The sequence below is a fragment of the Melospiza melodia genome, chromosome 9, assembly GCF_035770615.1.
Source record: "Melospiza melodia melodia isolate bMelMel2 chromosome 9, bMelMel2.pri, whole genome shotgun sequence".
Taxonomy (NCBI): Eukaryota; Metazoa; Chordata; class Aves; order Passeriformes; family Passerellidae; genus Melospiza; species Melospiza melodia.
The window spans coordinates 27825157-27835169 of record NC_086202.1 but is presented as its reverse complement, the minus strand read 5'-3'; the positions used below and the strand labels follow the sequence as shown (position 1 = coordinate 27835169).

The following is a 10013-nucleotide window of genomic DNA, read 5'->3' as shown; positions in this document are numbered from 1 at the left end:
TTTACTTTCCACTCAACCCCTGGCAGCCACTCGGCAGCACTTCAAAGTGAAGCTTCCCTTTGGAACATATTATTAATTTAGTGCCCAGTGCCAAGGCTAGTTGTCATTCCTCCAACATAAATGTGAGAGAACCATGAATCTTGCCATTGTATTTTTACAGAGTTGTTATGGTTTGGCATTTCCAATCATGTCCTGGTGGTACAGTATAACAGAACAGAGATGAGATGTTTTCAAAAGCAAAGCCAGAGTTGTTAGCTGATAGTGCTTTCCTTTGGCTTGATGGTATTGTAAAGAATTTGAGAGCAACTGGAGATTAATAATGAAAAATATCTGTCCAGCCTTGCTTTTTTTATGATGATCCTTCCAAATGCAAGTGCATCCCATCCAGTGGGCTCAACACAGCCATCATCTCAGCTCTGGGCTCTAGATAGATTACATTTTATACAAAAATATTTTCTTTGATGCTCTTTATGTGTGTTCAGCCAATAAAAGTAGACATAAAATCGTATTATATTTCCCAGAATGCAAAGAAAGGTACCAAGAATGAATGAATGTAGAAAACATACTAGACTGGTTTTAATATGAAATTAACTTTTGCAACAAAGAGGTGGCCCATAAAAACTGAGAGTGTCTGAGATTGCTGGGTGTAATAAATTCAGGTAGAGGAACACATTTAAGTTACTGGTCATCAGGTAGCAACAGACTGGGAATATCAGGATCAAAGGAATATTAACATCTTGATAAATACCTAAGTTTTACATGAGACCATCAAACAAATCAGTGATGACAGACAACTAAAGCTGATCAAAGATAATTTTAGAGGTAGCATTCAAATCAGTCTGTGCAGTGTGATGAACTGAGGAATTCAACAGGCTGACCCCAAAATGTATTTCTGGCAAAATCTGTTAATAGAAAGGTGATTTTTAAGAAGTGAAGAACATGAAAATGTGGGACATAGTGTGTGTGAATGTTGGCACAAATATTGCTTCTCTATCCATTCAGGTCTCCTCTCTGATTCTTAGGGATCCTTTTAACAGAGGCCTGATCAAAAGTTGTCATTAGAAACATAAAAAGACAGGGCTTGGTTGATGAAAAGGAAATTTCAAATTTGTTATAGCAATTTCACCAAAAGAAATGAATAGACAAAAAGAAAATGAACAAGTTTAATACATTTTAAGGAACAGCAAATGCAGGATATTTCTTTTTTGATAAAATATCTGAAAATAGATGAAGTTTATGAAGGAAATTGCAATTTTATCCCCATATTATTTTATAGCCAGATTTGCAAAAGTTTATGCTTTTTATATAAGATGAAGTGTTTTCAAATCACTGGAAACTGAGGAAATTCCAAGTTTCTGCAGTTGGTGAATAAGGCAGGATCACGGGCCTGGCATTTGCTCCTGATTGTGTTACTTTGAACAACTTCAAGTTAAGAAGAAAAATGCTGCTAAATGAATGAATCAGTGTGGGAAATTAAGTCAAAATGTGCTATAAACTTTTCAATAGTCAAATTCAGGAGGCAAGTGAGGACAGTGAAGTGTGGCTAGCTGGGTCTGAGAACCTAAACATGACTTTTGGGAGTGAAAGGAAGCAATAACTAGATATTCTAATATGGAGGTAGTCAAGATTGTTTTTTGTGTGAACTTAAAATTCAGGAAGAATCTCCCTCCCAAAATTAAAATTGGATATGCTGGACAAGTTTGTAATATTAAGTAAAACATCAATAATGTTTCTAGGCCAGCCTGCTTTCTCTTCTTCTATCTAAAACATAGAGAACTGTCAAGAAATGGTCAGAATCTTCATAAATTCTTTGTTTAATTTTAGTTCTGTAAATGAATTCATTATCTGTGGTGTAGATTTCTATAGCTAGAGGTGAGGCATGTATTGATTAACCTAGTAAAAATATTATCCATTGTGCCATTTGAGATGAAAATATAGATCCAGAATGTGTAAAACTATGGATCTGGGCTTGTGAAAATGAAAGTCAAATATTTTCAAACCTCTTGACAGCTGCATTAGCATCAGTCATTTGAGAAGTTTTACATGACGAGCTAACTAAAGAAGAACAATGCCACTGGAGAAAAAAATACCTTAAGCAGGCAAACTGGAGAAATAATTACTTGTATAGGAAAAACCCACAAGGACTGAATAATTTTTGAAGGATTGAATTAGTAATAAAGATAAATGCAGAGCTATTTTAAAAATTGCTCTGCAAGTTTAAATGATGTATGCTTTCCCAGGAATTTTTGTCATGGGGCCAGAAAAGAAAGAAGGAAAGCTTCCTATGGTAGTAGTAAAGTTTTTCTTTACATGCAAGGGGACTTTGTGACTCTTCTGGGGCCAAAATTAGGAAGTATTGGTTACTTGTGTTCCCTTGAGCCAGAAAGAAGATACCAGATAGTCTATTATAAGCATAATAATATAGATATAAATAATAAATATGAGAAGCCAGGTTTGACTTTTGTCAAATCTTTTATCAGCTAGCCTGGGGTTTACTGTGAAACTTGGTGTGAAAAAATAATGTCCTTTCTCAAGGCCAGTCTTTCAGAAAGTGCTAAAGGCCACCTTGCTCTGCACTTCCCATGGCACTGACCAAGGCCCAGGGGTGGCTCTGCTTGGCTTCCTCTCAGAGCCAGGCACGCACCAGGGTCCCCAGCTTCCACAGGCACTGCCAGGGCCTGGCTGAAGGAATGCCAACCAAGGCTCAGCCCTATTTACTGACATTATCAATAGGGTGTTGGATCTGTAAGGTACAGAAAAGCATGTGGAATACAGAATTATTTCTATTCTGATTCGTACTGAAAATGTATTTGTGTCTTTCGTTTCACTCTGTTATTCTACAATTTTTCTCCTGCATGATTACACTTTTCTCTGTCTTTTCTCCTTATATTTTAATCCAATTTTAATCTTTCATTTTAATCTATGGGTATCACAGTGATTCTCTATTGATGCATCTTTATATGGACTTGGACTACTGAATGAACCATCCTGGTAACTGGGATGGTTTTCTCCTCGAGGCAGATCCACACAGAGCTTTTAGGGCAGGTGCTTGGGTCAGTTCTTTCCCAGCATCTCTTGTAAGCTGGTCCTGTCTGTGTGGCAGAGGTTGTTGCCCACCAATCCAGGTTCCAGGCTGGGGTACCTGAGGCACTTCACGTGCTGGGGGTGGCATGTGGCTCCTAAACCTGGCTCTGCTGCTCCCTTGGAGCAGAAGCGTGTGTTCCTCCTTTGCCCACGAGTTCCAGCCTGGCACAGAGACAAGAGGCTGATTGGCAGCTTTGGGTCTCTTTGAGAGACAGCAGCTCCCCTCTCCTGCTGCCCTTCCCCAGCCAAACTTAGCTCCTGCTTTGGAACAGCGCAGCCCAGCTCCCTTCCCAGGAAAGCTTGAGAAATGCTGTGAAAATAAACAGGCTGAAGTGTTTTGTCAGAGTAGAAGTGCAGACCTGTCCCACTGCTGAGCCTGGGACAGCACTGCAGTTTGCTGGGACTCTGCAGAATTTCCTGGGGGTACTGAGGGCAGCCCTGAGGCATGGCATTGATGCTGGAGACTGCTCCAGGCTGGTTCCTGTGGGATCGCATCCATGTTTTCCCCATGAGTCACTGCAGCAAACTCTGCTCTGTGCAGAGCAGTCCTGTGCCAAAGCAGGGCAGCTGTGGGAGGGGGCACCAGGGGCTGCTCCCTGTGCTGCTCCCAGTCCCTGAGTTATCCCTGGAAGCAGCACATTCCTGCCATCAGCAAGGGAAAAGCAAATGTTGTGCTGTGAGAGGAGGTTTCCACAGGTTCCTCTTGCTTAGTCACCCACAGGATGCTCATTTAAAAAGGAACAAATACAGACCCTGGAGATTACTGTAGGTAAAGCCTGCTCAGGAGCTGTGAGCTACAAAAATCAAATACACATCTTCAGCAGCCTCACACAGCACAAGCAGCCATCTTTTCACATGGATATATGGATCCTTTTTTTTTTTTTCCTCTTACATATAGAAAAATATTACATAAATATGTTTCTCCTCTGTTGGAGGAGGGAACTAGGGATTTTTACATTATTTTCAGCAAATAAAGCCAGTATGATCACTCTCTTTTTTTTTGTACTATTTCCACTTACAGTCCTATACCCATTTACTTACCAGAGATCTGTCTTTATTAAGCTCTTCAGCATTAACCCTCATATGTAAAGATCTTGAGTGACCAGTCTGTGAGTCAAAATGTACTGGAACATTTATAGCAAAGGCATCCCCTGTATTTAGGGAAAACTTTCAAACAAAAAAGAAAAGCTCTAAGCTTAACAAAACCCCAAGGAAGAGGCTGGCAGGGATGGAGCAGCATGAGATCTGCCTGTTGTAAGCTGGATACTCTGTCTGGAGGCAGAGGAGCAGCATCAGGTGACTGATGGCCCTGGGCTCCATCAGGCAGCAGCATCTGCAGGAAAATGGTCAGGGACAAAGAGATGTCCCTGTGAGGAGGCAAGGGTCATGTGTATCACACAAGTAAAAAAGTCTCCAATTTAGAAGATAATTTTACCTGCAGATTGGCCTCTCACAGATGGAAACTTTTCAGCCAAATATATGGTTCGCTTTTATTTATAGGACATAGAACAATATTTGCCTTCATTTCACCCCACGATAACATGAAGGACAACAAAGCCAAGGACAAGAAATGTGTGAAATGAAGACTGGCTCTATGCAAATTCATCCATAGATTTCCAAGTCTCTCCTGGGTTCTTTATTTCCTCACTTCCTTCTGGCCACAGTGCACCTCCTTTGGGAAGGGCCTTGAAATTACTTAGCAAAATGGGATGCTCTCTTCAGTAATTTTTGCTGAATAAATGCTGCTTTCAGTTCTTAATGCCATCAGCTATCCAAGTTGCTGCCAGCCAGTGTGACAGAGTTGGCAGAGGTCTGCTGTCCCACCAAAGGTGTGATGAGGGAATTGGGGCTGGCTGGTGTGGAGCAGAAGCTGTTTCCACACCTGCATTAGAGCAGCTCAACGAACACAACTGCTCTGCTTTCACACAAGAGGTGCAATTAATGCTTTTTAATGGAAATTAAATTCTATAGCAGCTGGTGATCCAAAATGTTGACCAGAAAAAATGGACCGTAATGAACTGTGCAATCCTCTTAATTCAGTTAGTTTACATAATTACATTTCTACCTCCTACTCAGCTCAATAATTGCACCAATGCCCTAACTTGAAAACCCATCTTTGTGCCTTAATGGAAAGGTTTAAATTATGCTGACCCAATCTGCTAATAACAGTGATCAATAGCACTGCTTCATCTCAGTTTGTTTTTAAAGAGCTATCAATGTTGCTGTGTTGTTGTCATAGTAATTGGGATCTGCAGTTACAATCAGCCCTTCCAGATGTTGCAGACATGGGGAGGATTGTTTCTGTTCTGGCTCTTTGGGACAGTTAGAAGTTGGTTTTCTTCCTCTTTCCTTTTGCTTCCTCAGTGTCTGAGAATGAGCAATCCTCTGTTGTTCTGTAAAAAGCTCCTTGGGAGCAGCTGAAGTTTATAAAATAGTAGCTTGATGCCAACAGCTGGTGAGAGCAGCTCCTGTCATGCCACGTGCAGTCAATGTCAGGTCACTGCTCACACCAGCTGAGGGTCTGGCCCCACAAACCTCCTGATGCATCTCCCTGCTTGGCCTCTCTCTCCTGGTGTCAGGCCCATGACCAGCATCAGCGCACAAGAACAGACAATGGCTCTGAGAGGTGCAAGGTCACAAAATTGTCCCTCCCATTAAACAAAAAAATATTTTCCTCCTGACTTTGGATATGTGTTTTGTTTTTTTTTTTTTTTTTTTTTTTTTTTTTTTTTTTTTTTTTTTTTCCCAGACTGTTTCAAGATGAGTGATTAAAATATGGACTCTAAAAACCATTTATGAACCTGCAGACCTGATGTGCTCTGCAGGAAGTGTTTATAATTGTGTGTCTTCTTGGACCACTCTGCATTTATTATTGCTCTTGTCGCCTTCACAAACACCACCACCCCTTCTGCTCAAGCAGCACACACTCAGCAGTGGTGAGCTCATAGGCTGCAGTAGCTTTATCTCTTTATTTAATTGACAACTTAAAGGGATTTTATTGCTTATTATTTTTATTTATTATTTGTCATAATTTTTAGTGTTGCAAGGCTTTCAAAAACTAGACAATGATTGAGCTACAAGAAAAAGGACTTTTGCTCTTACACCCCAGAAGGGTTTTTCCTTAGTGCTATTTTTCATGGTTATCCCTGGTCATTCTGTGGTTTTATTGGACATATCACTCTAAAGGAAGCCAGAAAAAAATCCTGCTAATGATGAATCAGCATGCCATAGAGCCTGTCAAAGACCCTTCATATTAATGATGCCTTTGTCACTGGCACAAAGCTTTGTTTTGCTGCTGTTGTTTGGCCACTGTCCCTCTGTCTTTCAGGGGTCATTCCAAGTCATTCCCTTTTGACTTCTTCACCGTGCATGGTGAGCCATGCAGAAATACCTGCCAAAAATTCTGTCAGCTTTCTTGTTGGATGTGCCTGCAGCTGCCTGTGCAGGCTTTGGGCACAGTGGTTCAAGCAGTTCACACTCACTGTCTGAGAGATGTTTCAGTAACACACTGAAATCTCATCAACCTAAACATGGCTCTGTGGGATACAGGGAATACTCTGGAAAAATACTGGCAAAATGGTTGAGGTCCAGGTTTTGGGTTTTCCTTTTCTGGAATAAATCCAGTGGTCGCTACTGGACAGCATTTAGTGATGCTGCAGCTCCATGAGCTGCCATCAGTGCACACCTCACATGGTTTTGGGCTACCAAACCCACTGCAAATGGAGGGTGCCCAGTTTCAGAAGGAAAACCTTTTCAGCAAGCTCTGGAACAGTCCAGGGTAGCTGCAGGCAGTGGCAATCACTTCTCTGGGAGAGGTGTACAACAGTATTTGGAGGCATGAGGAGCAGGCAGAGCTCCCAATTTGGAAAACAATTGCCTGTAGACATCCTCAGGAAAACCAACAGCTATCTTTTTAGCATTTCAATAGCATTTCAATGGATGGAGAAGGACATGAGTGAGTTTTCTCTGGCTTTATTTGGTGTGACCAGGCAGTGTGCAGGAGATGCTGGCTTCTGCACAAATTATAATTCCTCAGATTTGAAGTATGGACATACTTCAGGAAGGCAGAACATGTCAGGGGCTCACCTTGGTGGTGCAAATGCCTGGAAACAGATTTAGCAAGGGTTCTATGAACAAGGTGAAATAAAGAAGCTCTAAAAGCAGCCCCACCAATGCTAGATGATCAGAAATATGCAAAGTATTTAATTTCAGGGGAAAGTAAAAAAATTTATATATTGTTCTCATTAGTAAGTGGAGCCCTGGTGGTATGAAGAGAATTGTGTTGACTTATTTTATAGGAGGATTTAGTTTTGCAGTATGTGTGCTTGGATGCTAAAAAAAGCAGCAGGTTTCTTCACAGAGTGCATAATTTTGCAAGTTTTATACTTACTTCAGGCTGATGATTTCCTGATTATACTGTGTCCTTTTGCTGCAGAAGCTGTTGATCTTTGCAGAAAAAAAAAAAAAAAAGACAAGACTGAAATGTAGAAACTGTAGTGCTGTTATTTTGCGGTGACAGGAAAGATGCACCAGCATGCAGGTTTATTCTTATGCCACACATAATTGCTCAGAAACTATTTTTAAAACCAGGCTGAAAGAAATCACAAGGATGGCATAGATAAGCTGTCATTTGACAAACCTGCTTAGGCTGCATGCAGGGGAAGTTTGAGGGGTGTGAGAGGGACCATGGCTGCAGCTACCAAGGGAGGAGGAGGAGGGAGGGGAGCAGAGCATCCCTGTCCAGCCTGCTCAGCTCCATCAGTGACCACACCACCCATGGAGTGTGCACTGCCTCCCCTCTGCAGCCTGGGATGGCCTCACCACCCCAGGGAAATTGTGGCTGAACAAAAGCTTTCTGGATGCTCTGCAAACCCATCTCATTTTTACCTAACTGCAGTTTGCTGGCACTGGAAGCATTTATAAATCTCCATAATGCCAAACATTGCCTCCACTTATGAACCTTCCATCACTAATGTTCTTAGACTCTTGTGACTGCAGCAGCACTTTCCACACTGTATTTTCAGTTTTTGCCACGCTTTGTGCTAACAGGAAGTTGAGAATGCCCAGCTCTCAGAGAAGCCAAGCATGCTTTCTTTTATGCTTAAGAAACACTTTTCAGCTTTTCATCTGAATCAAGCATCCAGTTCATTGTGTTCCCCATTTCCTACAGAAACCCTTGATGTGCAGCTCCAGGTATGCAGGATCCAAAGGCATTCTACTTCATCTGTCAACCCCAACCCAGTCCTTCCTGCAGTGAGAATTAATAGTATCTGAGTTAGGTTATTCCTGTGTCCTGTATTCTGTGGGCGTCTGGCATGACAGCAAAATGTCCTCTCTGCCAGCCCCTTTGGCCCTCAAGAGAGTGAAATCTGTTCCCTACCCAAAAGGGGAACAAATTCCAGGTGCAGCTGAACGTTCAGGCTTGTGTCTGCTCGGGGTGAGAGTGAACAGCTTCACTCCAAGGGTCCCTGAGCACCCTGACAAGCATCTCCCCAGGACAAAGCTCCTTCCACTGAGTCTCTTGGTGCTGCCAAGAACAGAGGGATTTTGAACAAACCATTGATGTGATATTTATAAAGAAAAGGTTTTGGGTATTGCACTATGTCCAGCCTGGTACTCAGAGTCCCTTTAAACAGTCCTGGAGTGCTTTAAAGCACAAAGCACCCCAAGTGCAGCTGTGCCATTCACAGAGTGACCCTGCCCTGTCCACCCAGAGAGGCAAAAACCCAGCTTAGACTGAAAGCTGCAGTTCTTGAGCTGCAATATGAGACTGGAGACCGAGATGTGACATTCCTGGGGGAAGCTCATTCCATGGGCCACCTCGGTAACCACGCTGATTCCATAGACACAGCACAAATAACATGTCCTGTTTCAGAATGATAAGGTACATTAAATACTTATTAGCCTTTGTAGAAAGTAAAGATGCTTTAGAAGGGCTACCTTTAGCATATGTGCAGGTCTGCCCTGCTCAGTCAGCCATGACAAACCATCCATCCTGGAGATCATCTGGCAGCCAGCAAGCTGAACAAATAAATACGTTTATACATAAGGCACAGAGCCTGGGTGATGTAACCAAGAAACTGAATTATTACTTCTGTCCCTGAAGGCTGTCTGTTGTTTAAAATTCCAAGTTATTGGGTTTTATACACTTTGAAATACAATTTATTCACTTATTCTCCTTGTAAATTTTCAAATACAAGTATCAGAACATGATCAAGGGTACTATGGAAACACACTGATTCAATTTAAAGAGCAAGCAACTAATCCTTATAGAGATGTGCTTCTATAATTTTGTGCTTATAGTTTCAGAGAGTCACAAGTATACTTGTGGGAAAATGTTCAGTTCATGTGAATTATTCTAATTTATCATTGGTAGTAGTAGGACAATCCCTAGAAACTGTGAAGGATAGGTGATAACTCAATGTGCCCTGCAGAAAATAGCAAGAGAATGCCCATCCAAAATATCTTGTCTCTGTAGCCAACACTCAAAGAAAAATGAATTACAAATCATTATCCTATCTACCTTCAAATATGCTGCTGAGATGGAGAAATGACATGACTTGGCCGGAGGCATTGACAAAATCTGAGGAAGAACTTTCCACTGAACTAAAGTCTTCTGAGAAATTTCCTTTTGGAACTACCTTGTACCAGAAAATGTGAAGGGAGTTTTGTTTGCATTTTTTCCCCCTCATAACAAAGGTGTCCTTTCCACATTTTATTTCCTATGAATTAAAAATGGCATAATTAGTGTGTCACCTAAAATGTTGCAGACACCCTTCTTGGAAAATTTACAGAAGAACTTACACAAGCTTTTTCCATGTCATGGACATTCTCTCCTAAATATTGTTGATTTTCAGTTAGCTCTGGTATTGAGGACCCCAGCATTTCAGTAATCACCTTTTTGAATAGGCTGTCTGTATGTTCCTTGA

At 41.5% G+C, this 10013-nt stretch overlaps 1 long non-coding RNA gene across 1 annotated transcript; it reads right to left on the bottom strand.

Annotated features, from left to right (window-relative positions):
- Positions 1 to 7130: 7130 nt before the first annotated feature.
- Positions 7131 to 9068, bottom strand: LOC134422265 (uncharacterized). The gene is made up of 3 exons (XR_010028765.1): positions 9025 to 9068; positions 7475 to 7530; positions 7131 to 7187 (listed from the first exon to the last, which is right to left on the bottom strand). It is a non-coding gene; the product is annotated as an uncharacterized LOC134422265 (long non-coding RNA).
- Positions 9069 to 10013: the final 945 nt, after the last annotated feature.